Raw genomic sequence first — 19,262 nt, forward strand, 5'->3', positions numbered from 1 at the left:
TACATGAACTCACTCACACTCACTCTCAAATAAATAAAAGAGAGCTTAAAAAAATAAAAGTTAGAACTACTGCATCAAGCTGCCACAAATGGATATTGCTTGTTTGTTTATTTTAGAGAGGGTGTGCACACACACTTGAGCAGTGGTGGCAAGGGGCAGAAGAAGGGAAAGAATCCTAAATAGCCAATGCAGGACTCAATCTCATGACCCTGAGCTGAAATCAAAAGTCAGATGCATAACCAACGAGCCATCAGGGTACCCCAGAAATTGCTTATTTTATAGTTGTTTAGCTTCTACTTAGCTCTCTTGTTCTGATAAGCCAGTGAAAGGTATTATATATCCCAATCCGTGGCCAAGACTATTCAAATCATTCGCAGAATCTTTTTATCCCGGATAAAAGCACCTTAGAAACACATTGGTTCTCTTTCCTCATATAACCTCCCCACTTAATTCAGGGAACCACAGGACATTTTCATATGGTTTCCCACATTCCTGGAGGGGTTAGAGAACTTAGGGGATGGGGGGTGGCAGGTAGTAATAGTGGAGACTTATCTTTGACCTTTTCTTGCCTAGGCCTGTCACACAGTTCGCCCCTACCATAAGGGTGCTGCATATGATTGAAAGGAAGTGGATTGCTCTACTAGGCTTCCCAGTTCACTGGTCCTCACCTAGGATGTAAAGCTCAAATACTTCCTCCTTCAATTTCTTCAACCTTTAAGTTGGATTTTCATCATGTTTTACCACCCTTCATATTTGGCCCAATAGGATGGAGGGAATAGAATACAAGAACTTCCAAAAACATGTCTAGCTCTCTTTCTACCTCTCCAAAACTCTTTCTCTTATCACTCCCTGCTTGAAAAGACTTTTTTCATATGTGTACACACATGTTGCACATGTGATGGACATGGGGAGAGTATGAAAAGGCAGGAGAAAATATTCACATTGATCTTGTAGTCTTCCTTTTTTTAAGATTTTATTTATTTATTCATAGAGACAGAGAGGGAGAGAGAGAGAGGCAGAGACACAGGCAGAGGGAGAAGCAGGCATCATACAGAGAACCTGATGTGGGACTCGATCCAGGGTCTCCAGGATCACGCCCTGGGCTGCAGGCGGCGCTAAACCGCTGCGCCACCGGGGCTGCCCTCTTGTAGTCTTCCTAACTTATTTTTTCAATTATACTGAAACAAGTGGCCCTTTTTGTCGACTCAGCAGTTAAAAATTTGTCACCTTTATTTTTGGAGCCTATCCTAATAACTACCCTTGTGAATCCTGGAAGCTGTTACTCTGGATGTACAGATTCTGGTCAGGGGCTTAGTTCCCCTCTGAATTCTGCCATAACTGAAGGCACAGCCTCCACAGAGGTCAGATAAGTCTTGCAATGGCCTTGCATAACTTGTGGGGGAGCAGCAGGGAGGGGAGACCTGTGTTGAGGAATCCAAATGCAATGATTTACTAGGGAGAAAAATGTAGAGGCATAATATCTTCAAGTATTAACGGATGGGTTTTTATTCTCTTTTTACCCCTCATTACCCCTCAACATTTCCCATTAAAATTAGACCTTGAGCCTGAGACTTATTACCTCAGGCAAGAGCCCAATGCATAAAACAAAGAGTCACATTCTTGGAGTTTACTTTAGAATTAGATCTCTGAAACCTTTGGCAGAACCACTGTCTTAAAGCAGTGGATTACAAAACCCAAGGTTTTTGAAAGAGTAAAAGATTTTGAATTTCAAAAGTTTGAAGACTTAGCAAAAAGGTTATCTCATAAACAAGGGAGCTGGGAAGAATTTATGGTGAAAGAAGAGCCAGTTTTCCACATCCAAAATGAAATCAAGTTCAACTGGCTGAGGAAGGCAGGAGAGTTGAAAGTCATTTCTGGGAAGAGGGGTGATGGAAACCCTGAAGATATTGGGGGACAACTGAGAGCAGAGACCTGTGCTTAACTTCCCTGATGAAACTCAGGAAAGCAGCAAATTTTGCAAAAATGGTGGCCAGATATGTCTAGATAGAAAGGACCAGAAAGTCTTCCAAACCTCTTAAGACCCCAGAGGGTTATGGGAAGATGTGTCAAACCTTATCTGTGTCCTCAAGAAGGGTACAGATGACTGAGAGATATATAGGGGCCTTGTAATTTTAATAAGGAAACACTGACAATGAATTCCATTTTAACAGTGCAATGTACATCTGGTTGGACTGTGGACATTAGGAAACACTGCAATAGGGATAAAGACCAATAACTCAAATATAATAGGAGCTAAATTCCCCTCCTCAGATACCAAGAGAAAGCAGGGAATGATCATAGACAAAATACCCTGCGTTCCACTTTGGTACTTAGGTGCTACCTCATAGAATAAAGAGGGGAAAGAACAAAACCTTGATTTTTACTGGGTTTTTACTTGAAAAAAAATGCTTAATCACACATTTGACCAGGAGTATCTTTCTTTAATTGTCAACATTAAGATTTCTGAGACTGAACAGGATATGGGCTACAAACAGTATTGGCAAAGGATGATCACAACTTTACATAATTGAATTTGACTATGAAAATCATACCTACAACAGGTGTTCTATTGCTGCTGTAGTAAGTCACCACAAATTTAGTAGCTTAAAACAACAAATATGTATTATCTGATAGTTGTGGAGTTCAGAATTTCTAAAATCTAGATGTCAACAAAGCTGTACTCCTTCCAGAGGCTCTAGAGGAGAATCTGTAGCTATTTCCTCAGCTTTTCTGGCTTCTAGAGACAAATTTCAATCCTTGACTCATAGCCCCTTCCTTCCATCTTTCAGCAGCATTGCATCTTTCCCCACTTCCCTCCCTCTCCCCTCATCATACCTCTTGTTTGACTTAGACTATCCTTTCTCTTATAAGGACCCCTGTGATCATATTGGGCCCACCCACATATTCCAAATTAATCTCCCCAACTCAAGATGCTTAACTTAATCACATCTGTAAAGTCCTCTTTGCCATCTAAGCCAACATTCACAGGTTTCAGGGATTAGATATGGATATCTTTAAAGGGCCATTATTCTCACCTATTACACAGTATAATCTGAGCTATGACCCAAGACCCAGGAAGCTTCACCCTTTCATAGATCATTTTTGGTCAGAACCCATAAAGCCCAATGCTTAGGAGCACAATCTTCTACACAAGGCTAATGACTAAAGCTGATCTTCAGCCAATATGGATTGATATGGCCCTCTCAGTTGTTCATAGTCAGAATCTGTACTGATTGGTTGGTGCCTGCACTATATCAGTTGTTAAATACTTTGATTCTCACCCCCGGTGACAATGACAAGTTGCAAAGTGCCACCCTGATGGTGTGAATAATTAGAGTGAATCCCTTGAGCAAGGCAGCCTACAGAGCTAAATGGGCTGAATAAGGCATAGATTTGGAGGATTAGGTGGATGAAGGAGGTAAATAACAATGATTGTTTTCTATACATATGTCCTGGATAACATCCAAAGCAGGCTAGTGTTCCCAACAGTTAAAAAGCATATAGTAAGTATCTTCATGTCCTTTTCCTTGTGATTTCTAAAGAAGATGTAGGTGACTAATTCCAAGACCGCAAGGGACATATTCATTCGTTCAACCATCTTCAGTGCTTGCTCGATGTCAGGAGTTATTCTAACACTGGAGATCCAGTGGTACCACATCGTCTGCCACAGGGTTCTCAAACTTCAGTGTACCTCAGGACTGTTTAATAAAATAGAGCTTCCAGAGCTGTCCTAAAAAGACAGGTTCCTGAGCCCCTCCTTTAGCCTTTTTCAGAGGGTTTGGGGCAACTCAGGAACTATCCTATTATAAATTATTGACAATTGTAAGAGGGAATGTTCTTGTAAAAAGGGCTTACAGAGAGGAACCCGTCACAGTTGCAATGACATAATAGAATCCTCAAGGCTAATTACTTACCATCTGCCTTCATTTCTGCTGAACCATCCTATGTGTTGGGTCATACAAATACAATGAGACTAGTTTATATAAATGCTAACATGTCTATAGTCTCCCATCTCCATTTGGAATTCCCATGTGGCCATTTGTTACTTTTGGTCAAAACCACAAATCTTATATCATCTTCATCTTATTTATTTCAATAACTCTTAGAATAGTCTTGATCAAAAAGTACTGAGTCTCTAGATCAGAAGATAGTCTTCATGGTTTTACTTAGAAGACAGACTGATCATTTTGACTTTCAACTATTATATCAAAGACAGGCTGTGCTCTATTGTGTGCTAGAAGTCTTAATTGTATTGATGGCTAGGACACTCAGAAAGTTTGACATCTCTAGGTAAAACATGTTCCACTGACAGATTATTCTACAGGAAATTGGCCCACACACAGACCTTGTTAAGTTTGACAGTGAAACACATGATTCCACTTTCCTAGCTATAGTTCTTTTAGACTATAGACAGGCACCTAAACCAGGGAAGTTCAGCCACCGACTCATAACTGACCTATGGCATGGCATGGCATAAAGAGATCAGCCCCGAAAGAGGTGAGCTAAGTCAATAATTTTCTTTCTTGGTAATTTAAACAAAAAGCCACAAAAAAATCATAGGGTAATTGCAAGTTAGCTAGAGGAACTGAACTGAAAGGTCATTAACAAGGCAAATCCAGGTTTTTTGCAGCATAGACCTTATACCATTGGGGTAGGGCAGAAGAATTTGGAGTAAAGAACACAAAATTTGATAATAGGCACAAGGTCTGGGAAGGGACTCATGCAAGTGAGGAGCCATGAAGCTTGAGTTAAGTAGTGTACTAGAGCCAACCCATACCTATTTGTGAAGGACAAACGTTAAATTTTTAGAATTTATAAAGCTCATTGATGTCACGTTGGTAGTTTAAAATCAGCCATGGTAGAAATATTCGAGCCACAGAAATTGGAAAATGTGACACATCAGGCCATTTCCCCCTCCTCTACTCCAAGATCCAGTTATTAAATACTTACCAGTACATCACTACCTTTGTTTCTTGATAGGAAGGAACCTATGGCCATTAGGTTGATTTGTTTGGTGTGACAGTCATTAGGAACCATGTGTAAAATGAGTAAGCAAAAGATGCCAGAAGAGAGGAGAAAACAGAGCAGATTCACAGAGAGAAGCAAAGAAATAATGAAAGAATCTCTTTTCTGGATGGTATCTTAGGTTATTTACCAGTTACAACTAAGTCTAGCTTATTTCATTTTCTTTATTTGTATTTGAATGCCACTTTCCTTTATCAAATCACCCTCCCTTTATTTGAATTAGCCCAAGTTGGTCTCTATTCCTTGCAACCAAAGTAACTTTAACCCACAATATTAATGAGGCCAGGAAAAATCAAGGATTCTTGATGAAATTGGCTCTTTATCACAGACTAGAGCACTTACCCAAGCCAAGAATCTTACAAATATGTTTCATTGAGTGAGAAATTATGGATTACTTAAAGCAAATCCACCCCTTTCTTGATAAATAACTATTTTGAATATATGAAGTTTGAGATGACTATTAGATATGAAAATGGAGATCTTAAGTTAATAGTCATATATCTTGAGGTTAGAGGAGAAATCAGGGTTAGAGATGTAAATTTGGGGTCATCAGCATATAGGCAGTACTGAAAATCAGAGGACTAAATAAAATCATTTGGAGAGAAAGTACAGATAGAGAAGAAAAGGTGGGCCAGCACTGAGTCCTGGGGCATTTCTACATTTAGAAATAGGGCAGAGGAAAGGAGCCAGCAAAGCAGATTAAGAATGAACAGCCACTAGTTATGAAGGAAATATGGTGTCCTAGAAACCAAAAAAAGAAGTGGTTCAAGAATAAGGTAGTGGTCAATTGTGTCGGATGATTACAAGAGGTCTATTAACTGTGCCTTAATTGATGATGCAGAACAGAGAGGAGACAATGGCAGGTGAAAAGTCCTTGAGAAGTCAAGAGCAGATGGGATCCAGAATACAAGCGGAGAGATTGCCTTTGATGGAAATAAAGTAGGTTAGATAGATTTAATAGTAGAAAGGTGAGGAAACTCCCATATGATAAGGTTGCTTTTGAGGGAGGTGGAATGTTTCAGAAGTTTCAGCAGAGGAAAATGAAATGACTGTTTCAAAGAGCAGAAAGGCAAATAGGCAAAGACAGTGTAACAGAATTCCCCATCAGTTAAGTTTGAAATTTGAGGACACGAATTTAAAGGGAGACCAGGTAGCACATAGACTGGTTTCCTATTGATGCCATGACAAATGGCCACAAAGTTGATGGTTTAAAACAACACAGATTTATCTCACAGCTCTGTAAGTCAGAAGTCCATCATGAGTCCCACTGGGATCAAGTCGAGATATCTGAAGATTCCCTTCTCGATGCTCTAGGAAAGAACCCATCACCTTTCCAGCATGCGGTGGGCCACCCACATTCACGGCCCCCTTACTCTGTCTTGAAATCCAGAATCCAGCAAGGCGCCGGATTCTCCCTCTTCCTCTGGCTCTACCCTACTCCCCCGCCGGTGTGCTTTCTCTCTCTCTCCCTCTCACATGTGTGTGCTCTTTCTCAAATAGATAAATAAAATCTTAAAAAAAAAAAAACAGCAACAGCAGGAGTCCTTATGCTACTTCTCTCTCTAACCACAACTGAGAACCCTTCTCCACTTTTAAGGGCTCGTGGATTTAGATTGGCCCCACCTGGATAATCCAAGTTACCCTCCCCCATCTCAAGGTCTTTTTTTTAAAGATATTATTTATTCACAGGAGACACAGACACAGAGAGAGAAGCAGGCTCCGTGCAGGGAGCCTGATGCGGTACTCGATTCCGGGACTCCAGGATCACGCAGTTGGCCCAAGGCAGGCGCTAAACCGCTGAGCCACCCAGGAATCCCACATTTTAAGGTCTTAATCGCATCTGCAAAGCCCTTTTGCCATATAAAATAATGCTCACAGGTTACTGGGATTAGGACATGAATATCTTTGGGGGGCCATTGTTCTGATGAGCACAGAACGATTGTGTATTTTTCGCAGTAGTCTGGCTGCTTGTGGGCAGGCCTGAAATAGGCAGAGAGCAGAGCATTAACAGGGTCTGGATTTTGCAAGGAAAGAACAGCTGAAGGAGTGACGGGCAAGAGTTGAAAAGGTATGCAAGGAAAGGACTCTACGATAACTAAAATAAAAATCTTGGAGGTGGTTCAGTTTTTGGTTAGGACAGTCCAAGGGTTTGAACCTGAGACTTGGTGGGCCAGGCAGAATAAAGAAAAAGACCATCGGAAAGGAAGTGAAGGAACTGAAGAGCCAGAGGACCGGATGGGTCTTCCTTTTTTTTTTTTTTTTTTCGGATGGGTCTTCCATGTGAATGTTGAAGCCATCAAGAATATAAGCAACCTCAGGGAGAGAGAGGAAGAAAGTGGGTCAAATATTGAGGTGGGTTTTTTCAAGTTTTTATTTAAATTCCAGTTAGCATATTGTGTAATATTAGTTTCAGGTATAGAATTTAGTTATTCATCACTTTCACACAAACCCAGTGCTCATCACAAGTGCCCCTTTTATTTTTAAGATTTCATTTATTTAGGAGAGACACAGAGAGGCAGATGCACAGGCAGAGGGAGAAGCAGGCTCCATGCAGGGAGCCTGACGTGGGACTCAATCCTGGGTCTCCAGGATCACGCCCTGGGCTGAAGGCGGCGCTAAACCACTGAGCCACCTGGGCTGCCCGCAAGTGCCCTTCTTAATCCCCTTCTTCATCCCCATCACCTATTTAACCCATCCATCCCCCTCACCTCCCCTCTGGTAACCATCAGTTTGTTCTCTATAGTTGAGAGTCGATTTCTTGGTTTGTCTCTCTCTCTCTTTTTTTCCTTTGTTCATTTGTTTCTTAAATTCTATATATATACAAGTGAAATCATATGGTATTTGTCTTTCTCTGACTGACTTATTTCACTTAGCATTAATACTCTCTAGCTCCATTCACATTATTGCAAAGGACAAGATTTCATTGTTTTGATGGCCGAGTAATATTCCATGGTATATAAATAAACAAACAAACCACATCTTCTTTATCCATTCATTAGTCAATAGATGTTTGGGCTCTTTCCATAATTTAGCTATTGTTGATAATGCTGTTATAAACTTTGGGGTGCATATATCCCTTCAAATCAGTATTTTTGTATCCTGAAGTGTTTATTGAATGAAAGGAAGTGACTGGTTTAGAAGATAAGGAGAGGTAGTGGGTGATAGATTAGGATTGGCATGACCAAAAAAAAAAAAAGGATTGGCATGACCTGTAAAGGACCTGAGTTGTCTAAAGGAAAAAGGAGAAATCAAAGCAAGGAGGATACCTACCCCACTTCTACCAAGAACTATTTCTATAAACAGATGGGGTGTTCCTACCATACAAAGGGCAAAGGTATGAAATAAGCCTACCACCTAAAAGCTAGCATTTAATAACCTTGGGATAGGCCTCGAGAACCTACATACCAGAACTACAACAAAATCCAACTTCACATTGTAGCATATAACATGTATCCGTCTCCATATTCAGGCAAATTGTATTTGGCTTGAGCTTCAACCCTAGCCTTCCCAAGGCCAAATGGCCAACTACATACATTAACAGTATATTTAGCATTCTTGAATTTGCATGAGATTATTATCCATTAGTCCATGACGTTAACCATCACATCTAATTTTCATACCAATATCAGTAATAGAAACAAAGCACCCCATTTAGACTTATTGTCAATATCTGAATATTCACTTGTAAAATAAGTGAGCATTCTCATTGAACCCAGGAGCAAAAATATTCTTTTGTGCTTTATATATTGAAATTCTCATTAACCAGTTGAAGTGTAAATATATACATATTATTGCAATAAAAAAGTCTTTTAATAATTAGTGAAAACCAGGTGGTTAAATGAATTGGGAAACAGATTGACTATTAATGCAAATATTAAGAGTGCCAGAGCCAGATAAATTTAGAAAAAATATGATATACTCTTGAGCCATCAAATGTTTAAAAATATTTACAGTTACAAAGGTAAATACTTACATAATAATTATTATAAAATTATTATAAATAGTATAATCACTATAAACACTGAATAATGGATATTAGATTTTATTATTTTACATTTATCCTTGGGTCTCATGAGTTCATTCTATTTTGGTGACATCTGGTCCTGGTTAAGCTTCATATTAATCTTGTATTGTTGTTTATTTTTTTTAATTTTTTATTTTTTAAAGTATTCATATAATATTTAACGTTGAGCGAGACACACTTCTAAACAGGAACAAGTGTTGCTCATTGAATCCCTGACAGTCCGTTCAAATTGAGAGAATAAGTTCTTGGAGGTTGAGTAGCTTTTTTTTTTTTTAAAGATTTTACTTATTCATGAGAGACACAGAGATAGAAGCAGAGAGAGAGAAAGAGAAGCAGGCTCCATGCAAGAAGCCCGATGTGGGATTCGATCCCAGGACTCCAGGATCTTGCCCTGGGCCAAAGGAAGGTGCTTAACCGCTGAGCCACCCAGGGATCCCCCGTTTATTTTTTAAATTGAGATACAATTCAGGTAACATAATATTTACCCTTTTAAAGGGTGCAAAGCAATGGTTTATAGTGTATTCACATAGTTGTGCAACCATCACCATGGGTAGCTACTGAGACTACACAGGATTTCGCCACCTTCTCCTGGAATATTTGACTTAGCCTGCTAGCCACTGTTTTCTGGGGCCAGGTCCAGTGGGTTCAGTGCCCACTAGGCTTCATGATGCTTCCAAATCTTAGCTGACTGCTATCTCTCCACTGACAACCTTCTACTGAGACACTGGCCATTTGGACTTGCTTCATGTCCAAATCCATAAAATTACAACATATTTTGGAGAGCTTCATTATTCAGGTTCATAAGACACACTGTTTCATTTCTTTCTTACCGACACAACAATAAGTACCATTATTCTTATTTTAGAGATAAAGAAAGAAAATAAGCTCAGAGAAGTTAAATGACTTGCCTAATGTCACAGAGCACAACTGGAAAAAAAAGATAATCTCTCTATCTCCTAATGATAAAATTAAGAGTAACATAATTATTGACAGTGTCACAATTAGTGGTAAAACCAGGACCCAATCTTGAACTGCAAATCCTATTCCATCCACAGATTACCTAATACGGGCATCCCCCACTTTTCAAGAGCTCATGTTAGGCCACTCCGCTTTTACCAAAGATTTACATTAGTACCTGTTTCACTAACTGAAAGCAATCCAAAGAGGATTGTCACTTCCATGAAAAAAAGTGAAAAGCAAAAATAGCGTTTAGCATTTGTTTGCAGCTAGTTCTTGTAGAGGCACCGGGAGCTGGGAGAGCAGCCCCCGCTCAACTCCTTCCCCGGAACAATGGGGCAATACTCAGCATCTCCACATCAAGCCACCAGAGCTTTTAGCTGTGTCTGTGAGCATCTGTGCTTTATCTAGATTTATTTTGTGCATCTGTTAGCAAGATGTGTCTTAAGGTATCAGAAAAGCCTAAGAGAGGTGAGTGTTGGGGTGTGAGTATTGTCAAATTTGTTCCATATAAATTAATGGTAATTGCTTCTTTGCATCATACCATTTCAGCTTACAAAAGGCTTTGTGGGAATACTCTGCTTTGGGATTGTGAGGGGCAGGGGGACCTGTACTGCTACTCTACCATGAAATAATTTGTATAAATTATATTATGAGGACATTCTCCCAAATTATTTTTGGCAGCCTCCAAGTTCTCCAAAAGCTTTAAAAGAATTTTTCTAGCTTGTCTATGATGTAGCATTGTCTGGCTTCCCTGCCTTTCATCAAACTCATTTAATTAATTGTATTCTGAAAGAATCAGTTTAATCTATAAGTGGCAACAGATGAAGGGACAAAAGTCTAAAACTGTTGTTAGTTTTTATAATGTCCAACTAATAACTATTACAGATTCCTCCATAATATTTCAGTTCTTAATCAGTTTTTTTCTTCAATGTCTATAATACCTACTTTTCTACCCTAATTGGTTTACGTTCAGACTCCTCAAGTTTAGTTTTCAAGATTTTCATAAAATACTTTCATCTTCACCCTACTCTCAGCCAAGACTTACTTGCCCATTTGAACCCTGCCCTTGGATCAAACAAGTCTCATGATTACCCTCTTTGTACCTCATGCTTGCAACCACCTCAACAGTTTTGCTCATGCTGTTCCATTACCTGGAAATACCCTTCTTCTGTCCCTCTACAAATGGGACATCTACCTCCCTTTTATGCCTAACACAAATCCTACCTCAACCAGAGAGCTTCCTCCTACATCTGTGGTCCTCAGTGGCCCGTCTCTGGATTGTGACTGTACCATGATAGGGAATCAGAGAAAACATTAATGGGATTGCAATCCATGGATTAGAAAATGATACCTTTCTGATGAATCCCAGTTTCATTAACTTTCACCAACTCTAACATTCTTGATAACTTTAATTAAATCATCACAATAATCTCCATCTCCTTCCAATGATAAAATTGAGAGTAATATAATCATTTACAGTGAAAAATTCTATTTGAAACCAAACAACCAAAACCCTTAATTAAGTAGAATTCTTTTGCATACAACTTTTAAAATAATGAGGCAAAACAAAAAAAATAAGCTAATTTAATTTTTAATTACCTTGCAGGGGGTGTCTTGGTCTTGGTGGATACTCAGCCTCATGCACAACATCTGTTCCATCCAACATCTGTTCCATCCATTCTTGGAGACTGATCACTGATTCTTGAGACGATGAGCCTGTGAATCCACAAAAGTAAAGATGTTCACTAGATTCTACTTGCTAAGGCAAGAAAATGGACTCAGACTAAAAAATTTCCAAGAGCATGAGGAAAAACAAAATAGGATTGTATCTCAGCAAGGCAATCGAGACAGACTAAAGTGTGAAGTCCTCAAAGATAAGGACCAAGTCTCAGTCTTCTTTGCCTCCTGACATACAGCTGAGTCTCAGGGAAGTTTTCTAAATGGAGCATTTCACCAGAAATCCCCCTACCCAGAACAATTTGGATGTTTTATTTAAAATTTCCTCAAAGGTTAAAAATATCCACTGTAAATATTCGATGTAACAGCTTCATTTACATTGACTTTTAACCCATATATATATATATATATATATATATATATATATAATTTCTTCCTCTTGTCCTCTCTCTCATTGGTCGTCTTTGTTTTCTTTTCCAGAGGCCTATTGAGCATGGCACGCTTTCAGTAATGTTCCATTTTCTACTTGTTTTTAAATCAACCATATGTGCCTCCATTAAGTGAAGCTCTGATGATTCTGGCTTCCCTCTTTAAGAGTTCTGTTATAAAGAAGAATAAGAAACCTCACTCATAGATCCAAGACTCTCCTAAGAATGGAAATCCTCTATGTTGGTATTTATCAGATTCAATATTGCAAAATGGAATAGTATGCACCTTCTCCAAAATTTCACCAGGCAAAAGACCCAATTTGGAATGCCTTTACATTAATCAGCTTTCCCGGCACCATAATGATGCTGGAAATTAGGAAAGCAATGGAGGATTCTTAGTCGGATTTAATAGGCTCGGGCACTTTGCTAACACACTGCAGTGGATCAATTGAAGTTAATTATTATACAAGATTAAACCCCAAGTAACTACAGTACATCAAACCAATGCAAAAAGCTCTGGCTCAGGAAGGAGAAAAAAACAAACACGAATTCTAGAGGCAAGACTTTTCTATCCAGTTCCTAACTCACTACATTTTGCATATAAACATAATAGATTAATACAATATGAAATACAACATATTAAATTCCAGAAGTGAGATATAAACTTCGCCTACTTTCTCTATGGAATACTTAACCTGGGGACCTAAAGGAATAGCTATGAATTTTCCTAGTGTTTCTATTTATTTTTGGATAGTTGATTTGTCTTCTACTGCTTGCCCAGATTTACATTTCCACCCACCAGGGACTCAAACTTTTATGATCATTGACCATTCCAAGAAAAATAAGTATCTGAAGAAGCCACAAAAGCAAATAAATGGGATTTCACATTTATTCACTGCCTGAGTCACTTCAAGGAAGCATGGCTAAGCCTGGAATAGGTGCTTAATAAATAACTCTTGAAAGAGAGTTCTTTAGGTTCTTTAGGGACTTAACTGGGAGAGACAAAAGAGCATACTAGGAAGGAAAAAACAATGCTAATTCATGGCCATTAAGTGATAGTAATGTACCTTTTTGGCAGGATATTTTTAAAATATCAACCACTTCTTCCTGAGAGTTCCTTTTTTCTTGCCCTTCCCCTCATTGAACAGCTAAATAGTTCTCTGCTCATTTGCTTTGGCAGACAGCAGACTGCAGAAATGGCATAAAGCAGTAGGGAAGCAAAAGGCATCTCATCTTGGCATTTGAGTTTCAAAAGCCTAGCAAAGGGCTCCCAACGTAGACAAATAAAACTGGTGAGAAAGTAAAAAGTAAAAATTACCCAACCTCAGCCATTAGAAATGACAAATACCCACCATTTGCTTCGACGTGGATGGAACTGGAGGGTATTATGCTGAGTGAAATAAGTCATTCGAAGAAGGACAAAAATTATATGGTCTCATTCATTGGGGAATATAAATAATAGTAAAAGGGAATAAAGGGGAAAGGAGAAAAAATAAGTGGGAAATATCAGAAAGGGAGACAGAACATGAAAGACTCCTAACTCTGGGAAACGAACTAGGGGTGGTGGAAGGGAAGGTGGGCGGGGGGTGGGGGTGGACCGGGTGGCGGGCCCTGAGGTGGGCACTTGACGGGATGAGCACTGGGTGTTATTCTGTATGTTGACAAATTGAACACCAATAAAAAATAAATTTATTAAAAAAAATTACCCCAACCATACCCACCAGACCTAGGAAAAGTTTTCCTAGGATAAGAGAATTAAGGAAAGGTAGAGAGGAAGAGAATATAGATGGAGAATATAGATGTCAAGTGTTCCAAGAGAGGGGGCCAGAAATAAAAAGCCACAGAGGCTTTTTGTTTCTAATGGCTTTTTGTTTCTAAGACATAGGGAATTTAGGCCCTATTTTCAGATAAAGCCCCTGGGTAACAAGAAGATACATGAGGGACAAATGGCTCTTGAATATGTCTAGGCAGAAGAGGACTAGCCAGCCAGCCTCACAGCACTTTACTAAATTTCATCATAGAGCAGGAAGAGCTGAGTGATTTCTGTGAGCACAAAAGTGACATGGAAGTAGCATTAAAAAACAATCAATCGAAGGGAGCTGTGAAGATAAGAGCAAGGATCATCCTGGTGGTGTTTATGAACCTGATGCTCAGGTGGACCCATGGGCATCCCAACAGATACCTACACATGCAGATTGATATTGAAAATACAACAGATCACCTTCCAATATCTTGGCACTACACGACATCCCCACCTACCCCTCAATAACTCAGACACAACCCAAAGTAAAGAAGCATGAAATACCTAAACTGACTACAATTAAGTTTCCAAATCCTGTTGGAATAAAAATTTCAACTTGAGATTTATTAGAAAAATAGTTTCATTTTTTTGACACATGAATTTATGGACTGAGATTCACACCTTATATATCTGTAAGCATACATACAACAAAATATAGGCTAAAAGAATGTTAAAATAGAGATGGGCAAGTTATTTATTCTATAAACATTTTCTTAAGAGAGACACACAGACAGAGGCAGAGGCAGAGACAGAGGGAGAAGCAGGCTCCCTGTGGGGGGCAAAGTGGGGGGAGCCTGATGTAGGACTCAATCCCAGGACCCCAGGATCATGACCTGAGCAAAAGGCAGATGTTCAACCACTGAGCCACCCAGGTGTTTATAGAATAGGGTGTCCCTATTCTATAGCTCCTTTGATTAGGAGCTAGTGAGAAGAACATAATGGCAGGGAGATCTGGTAGAAATTCATATAGCCCCAACTACAGGGTTGGAGGTTCAAGGTGAGGACAAGGTAGTAGACTAGGAGACAGAAAGGAAACTGGTACAGGTATAAATGACAATTACCTAGTTTTTTAACTTCGTGTTAAAATATTGCCTCTCAAGTCTTAGTGAAAATAAGGACCTGCTTAGGTGGATTTTTTTTCACCATACATACACCAAGGCCTCAGTACCAAATTTTTATTCCATGGGTATAGAGCAAGGGTCTAGAGCACACTTGTTCTGCAAGGTCTAGACAGTAAATGTTTTACAATTTCCTGGGCACATAGACTTTGTCACAAATACCCAATTCTGTATTGTGGTGCAAAAGCAGCCATAGACTATGCATACGTGAGAAGATGTATCTGTGTTTAAAAAAACTTTTATTTAAAAAACAGGTGGTAGCTTGGATTTGGCCCACAGGCCACAATTTTCTGACCCCTGTTCTCAAGCAAGGCTTGAAATCTGCAATTGTCAAATATTCTGCAAGTGATTCAAATGCACAGCAGAAGTATTGGGAAAACACTAAATTAGAACGCCATTTTCTAGAAAGCTTTGATTTGAATACAAATACATTATTTGGGAGAGGTAACATATTAATATTTTATCTATCCTTACCAAAGTTTCATTTAATAAAAAAAAGGAAATTGGGGCAAAAGATACATGAGTCTCATACATGAATGGCCATATAAAAGTTATACAAAAAAATCTAAATTAAATATTATCAGATAGAATCCTATAGTATATTAAAACAATAAACTTTAATAACTAAGTAGGGCTAATTCCAGGAATAGAAAGACATTTCATATCCTCAAATCTAATAATTTAATTTATAGGGATCATAGAGATACACACATTAAGAGATTTAGGTAAGAAAAGTATTTATTCATTGCAGCATTTTTTGTAATAGCAACAGGTGGAAAACCATATAAAAGTCCATTAACAAGAGAGTGGTTGGTACTATATGCTTAAATATGCATAGAATGTCTCCAGAAGACTATATAGGAAACCAGCAACAAGTGGTTTCTTCTTGAGAAAGAAACTCGTTGACTTAGAAATAGGGCTAAAGGGAGACTTGCTGTATATAGTTTGGTGCTTTAGGGGCTTATATAATGTGCAAATACTACATATTCAAATGAGTAATTATAAATTTTTAAATTACATTATAGTAATTGATTCATTTAGCAAACCCTTACTGACCTCTTACCTCAGGGTAGAGCAATAAGCGTAGATATCTAGCAGAGGAAACAACCAAGCAAACAATTTGGAAAATGGTGGCCTGAGTGTCCAGGTGCCACCACCAAAAACTGATTCAATTGTCTTGAGAGAGGAGAGAGAAGCAGATAATCAAATAGTCATACATAATAGCCATACATACTAAATAGTCATACACCCCCAAAATGATTCTAATATCTAGCATAATATATCTAATAGATTTGAGGACTATTTAGTTTAAATTAGTATGGATTAATGGTGAACACACCTAGAGAAAAGTTTAATTGCATCTGAGAACACCACAGCTCCTGAGGACATAACAAGTGCATGATGTCGTTTTTCAGAACAATGCAGGAAGGGTCAAGAAATGAGTGAATGTCATTGATCAGTTCTTCCACCTTCTAAAGTAATCCTTGATGAGGATAATTCATTACTCCAACCCCAGGCATTCCAGAAGAGCATCAGCTGCATCCCTCCCATTTTATGCATTTTTCTACTTGTACTCAAAAGAAGACTGAGAAGAGAACCTCCTCCTCCTCCACACACACACCCATAGAGAAGTTCCATTTTTTTCTTTGACTTGCTAAGGGACTACTGGGAATAAAAGGCCTTACTCTATCTTCCAGCACCTTCCAATTCACTATTGCCTGAGACCCCTAATGAGCTGATCTGTATGTGTGCTGAAGGAACCCACCCATGAGCAAGGATTGAAAATTCATGAGCCAGCTAAGAAGACTCAGCAACTGGAGGGAATGGTCAAGCTGAAAAACCAGAATTTGTGACGGTTACTGTGGTAGAAATAATTATAAGGGGAAGAAGAGAACTTTAGATGAAAATTAGTGAGGATCCTCAAAGAGACATAACTAGAATGCAAAACAGGAGAGACCAGAATACATCTTTTCATAAACTGTTAATGAAAAATATGCACACCTGGAATACCTGTGGAAACATCTAAGCTACAAAGAAAGTAAAATCTTACATCCAGATAAATAAAACAAGTTGTTTATAACTAAAAGAGAATTAGACCAGCATTCAACTTCTCTTCTACAACACTGGAAGTTAGGGGACATTAGAACAATATATATAAATTGGGGGGGGGGATTTAACTGAAGTAATATTCACATGTGAGAGTAAAAAAGTTGTGAACATGAGTAAATTCAGAACGTACACCACTACTGGCATAGCCACTGGGAAATCAGTATGGAGGTTCCTCAAAAATTAAAAATAGAAATACCATATGATCCAATAATTTACTATTGGATTGGGGAAAAAAAACAGTAATTCAAAGATATATGCACCCCTGTGCTGATTGCAGCCTTATTTACAATAGCCAAGATATGGAAGCAACCTAGGTGTCCATCAATAAATGAATGGATAGGCCAACAAGCACATGAGAAAATGCTCTGCATCACTTGCCATTAGGGAAATACAAATCAAAACCACAATGAGATACCACCTCACACCAGTGAGAATGGGGAAAATTAACAAGGCAGGAAACCACAAATGTTGGAGAGGATGTGGAGAAAAGGGAACCTTCTTACACTGTTGGTGGGAATGTGAACTGGTGCAGCCACTCTGGAAAACAGTGTGGAGGTTCCTCAAAGAGTTAAAAATAGATCTGCCCTACGACCCAGCAATTGCACTGCTGGGGATTTACCCCAAAGATACAGATGCAATGAAACGCCGGGACATCTGCACACCGATGTTTCTAGCAGCAATGTCCACAATAGCCAAACTGTGGAAGGAGCTTCGGTGTCCATCGAAAGATGAATGGATAAAGAAGATGTGGTCTTTGTATACAATGGAATATTACTCAGCCATTAGAAACGACAAATACCCACCATTTGCTTCGACGTGGGTGGAACTGGAGGGTATTATGCTGAGTGAAATAAGTCAATCGGAGAAGGACAAACATTATATGGTCTCATTCATTTGGGGAATATAAATAATAGTAAAAGGGAATAAAGGGGAAAGGAGAAAAAATAAGTGGGAAATATCAGAAAGGGAGACAGAACATGAAAGACTCTTAACTCTGGGAAACGAACTAGGGGTGGTGGAAGGGAAGGTGGGTGAGGGGTGGGGGTGGACCGGGTGGCGGGCACTGAGGTGGGCACTTGACGGGATGAGCACTGGGTGTTATTCTGTATGTTGACAAATTGAACACCAATAAAAAATAAATTTGTTAAAAATAATAATAATAATAATAAATAAATAAATGAATGGATAAGGAAGATGTGGTGTGTGTGTGTGTGTGTGTTTCACAGTGATAAAAAAGGATGAGATCATGCCACCTGAGACAACATGATTGGACTAGAGGTTATTATGTTAAGTGAAATAAGTCAGACTAAGAAAGACAAATACCATATGATTTCACTCACAAATGGAATCCAATAAATAAATAAATAAGTAAAAAGCAGAATCAGACCTATAAATATGGAGAACAAACTGATGGTTGCCAGAGGAGAGGTGGGGTGGGCAAAATGAGTAAAGGAAAGTGAGAGATACAGGCTTCCAATTATAGAATGAATAAGTCACAGGAATAAAAGGCACAGCATAGAGAATATAGTCAATGATATTGTAATAGTGATGTATGGGGACAGATGGGAGCTACTTGCGGTGAGCATGGCATAATGTATAGAGCTGTCAAATCACTATGTTGTACATCTGAAACTAATATAACATTGTGTGTCAACTATACTCAAAAAAATAAGTCAGTAATAGCATAAGCAGTATAAAAATAATAAAAAGTCATAAAATCAAGGGGGAGAGAAAGTATCCTATACTTCTTATAAGTAAACTACTCAAAGAAAGACTGTTCCCAAGTGAAATTATAGCAGATGAAGGAACTCAAAATGAGGGAAGATAAGTGTATACAAAGGGGTGGTGAGTCATGCTTCTTGCAAAATGTATTGTTAAAATCTAAATGAAGAATAACATGAGCACAAACTGTAACGTAAATGTTAAGAAAGATGTGTTGAACTATAACTTACATTTTGTAATGTACTGAAAAATTTATTTTCAGTATATGGTGGAGTATTTCAGGATTTCAGGATTTGGTGGAGAAAAAAGGGAGTGAGGCACTTTAAAACTTTGTAAGAAATTTGTTTGAACATAGTAGTAAAATATTTTGGTGATTGGAAAGCATAACTTATTTAATT

This window comes from Nyctereutes procyonoides, unplaced genomic scaffold (assembly GCF_905146905.1).
Source record: "Nyctereutes procyonoides isolate TBG_1078 unplaced genomic scaffold, NYPRO_anot_genome, whole genome shotgun sequence".
NCBI lineage: Eukaryota > Metazoa > Chordata > Mammalia > Carnivora > Canidae > Nyctereutes > Nyctereutes procyonoides.